Source organism: Colobus angolensis, unplaced genomic scaffold, assembly GCF_000951035.1.
Source record: "Colobus angolensis palliatus isolate OR3802 unplaced genomic scaffold, Cang.pa_1.0 Scaffold20, whole genome shotgun sequence".
NCBI lineage: Eukaryota > Metazoa > Chordata > Mammalia > Primates > Cercopithecidae > Colobus > Colobus angolensis.
Window position 1 is genome coordinate 14,756,585 of NW_012115155.1, and position 2,909 is coordinate 14,759,493.

The following is a 2,909-nucleotide window of genomic DNA, read 5'->3' on the forward strand; positions in this document are numbered from 1 at the left end:
TGAATTCTTTATCTGTCATTTTTGCCTTTCCATCTTGGTTGCGGACTATTTCTGGAGAGCTCATGTGATCCCTTAGTAGTGTCACTACATTTAGAAATTTTACGGTGCCAGAATTCTTGTGCTGATTCCTTCTCATCTAGAGTGCCGACACTTCTAATTATTGTAATTATTTTCATTAGGTTAGGATTTTATGATATTATCTTTTTCTTTTCATTTCCATTTTCCCTCTCCATAGGGACTGTGATTATAGACAGTGTTTGGTAGCATCTTTTGTCTTTGCGTCTAAATACTTAAGTACTTCATTCAGCAAGTTTTATATAGAGATGTACAGTTTGACCTAAAAGCCAGTAGATGGTACTTAGATATAAGAGTGGGCTGCAGCCAATGTGGCTAGACATAGTTCTTTTCCCTAACCTAGGTTGTTTGGATCCCCAATAGAAAGGTGAGTCACAGAGGGAGGCTCTCTGCCTCTCTCACGTACTAGAGCTTCACTCATTTATTTCAGCCAGATGCTGTAACAGGGGCTGTTTGTCAGCATTCTCTTCCCCAGGATCTGGGGTGACCTTCATTATTCTGGTGGATTCTCATTTTCCTTCTTGTATTAAAGCTTAGATAATTAATCTTTTTGAACTATTTTGCTATTTCCAAGTGGCCAAGGCACAATAAAAGCCTCTATTTCCTCATCTTGGAAAATAAAAACAACAACAGCAAAGAGCTGTTTTATTTAAAGGTTCAACAAAACCTGCAAATACTTAGCTAGAGAAAGGAAGATGACTCAGATAATTAAAATCAGAAGTGAAAGGGGAGACATTACAACTGATGCCACAGATATAAAAATTATTTTGAGACTGCTACAAATGATATATGCCAACAAATTGAATAATTTAGAAAAAACTAAATTCCTAGAAACATACAGTCTACTGAGTACATCATAAATAAATGGAAAAACTGAACATACCAATAACAAGTAAGGAGAGTAAATCAATTATCAAACCTTCCAGCGAAGGAAACATCAGGACCAAATAGCTTTGCTGGAGAATTTTGCCAAACATTTAAATAAGAATCAGCACAGGTCCTCCTGAAACCCTTTCAAATAAATGAATAGAAAGGAACACTTTTAAATTAATTCTATGAGTCCAACATTACCCTGATACTTAAGCCAGACAAAGATACTATTTAAAAATCCAGACTAATAACCCTGGTGAATATTGATGCAAAAGCTTCAAAAGAATAAGAGCAAACCAAATCCAATAGCACATTAAAAGCATTATATACTATGTCCAAATGGGATTTACCAATGGGATGGCAGGATGTTTCAGCATATGAAAATCAGCAGGTTCAATTTACTACATTAAAAGAAAAAAGAACAAAAATGACAATTAATACAGAAAACATATTTTTCAAAATTCAACACTTTTATGATTAAAAAAACACTCAGCATACTAGAAATAGAAGAAAATTACTTCAAAATAATAAAAGTTATATATGAAAAGCTCATAGCCAACATTATACCCAACAGTAAAAATAATAAAAGCTTTTAAAGACCAAGAACAAGAAAAAGAAGCACACTCTTGCCACTTGTATTTATCATTGTAGTATAGGTCCTAGTCAAAGCCATTAGGTAGTAAAAATAAAGAGTAGGCTTAGCCAAATTGGAAAGGAAGAAGTACAATTATCTATTCTTATAGATGACATGATTTTGTATGTGGAACATCCAAAGTATTTCATGCAAAAATACAGTTAGAAATAAGAAATGTTATAAAGTTGCTTCATATAAAATCAACATCCAAAAATAAATTACATTTACATACACCAGCAGAAAACAATCTGAAAATAATTTTTAAAAACTGATTTAGAATAGCATCGAAAATAATAAAATACTGAGGAATAAAATTGAGCAGGTGAGAGATTTGTGTACTGAAAACTATCAACAATGCTGAAAGAAATTAAAGAATAAAAAAAGAATGAAAAGATATCTTGTGTTTATAGATTAATAACATTGTTAAAATGTCCATATTACCTAAAGCAATCTACAGATTCAGTGCATTCCATATCAAAATCCCAATGACAGTTTTAGCAGAAATAGGACAAACATACCAAACTTTATATAGAATCTTCTGGAACTCTACCTAGCAGTAACAATCTTGAGAAAGAGCAAAGCTTCAGGCCCCCACACCGCTTGGCTTAAAATATATTGCAAAGTGATAGCCATATTAATAGTATGATTCTGGCATAAAGACCATCCATCAATGGAACAGGTTAGAGAGCCCGAAACTTAACCTTCACTCATATGGTCAAATGATTTTTGACAAAGGTGCTACAATGACGCAATGGGGAAAGGATAGCCTTGTCAACAAATGGTGTTAAGAAAGCTAGATATACACAATGGAAAAGAATGAAGATGTACCTTTATCTTACTCTGTATATACAAATTAAAAATGAATTAAAGGCCTAAATGTAAGACCTGAACTATAAAACTCCTACGAGAAAACAAAGGGAAAATAATTTATGACATTAGAACGAGTGATGATTTTTTTTGGTATGATACCAAAAGCACAAACAAAACAAAAAAAATGTGATTATATCAAATTTTAAAACTTCTGCATAGCAAAAGAAACAAGAGAATTAAAAGTATAATCATAAAATAGAAGAAAATATTTGCAAACCATATATCAGATAGAGGGTTAATGTCTATTATATGTAAGAAACAACCACAAATAACAAAAAAACAGAAAAATTACTAGATATTTATTTAAAGAGATAGTCAACAGGCATATGAAAAGATGTGCAACATCACTAATCATTATAAAAATGCAAATCAAAACCACCAAGAGATACTACCTCACATTATCAGGATGCCCTCTATAATAAAAAAGTAAAAAATTGTAGAAAAGATATGGAGATATTGG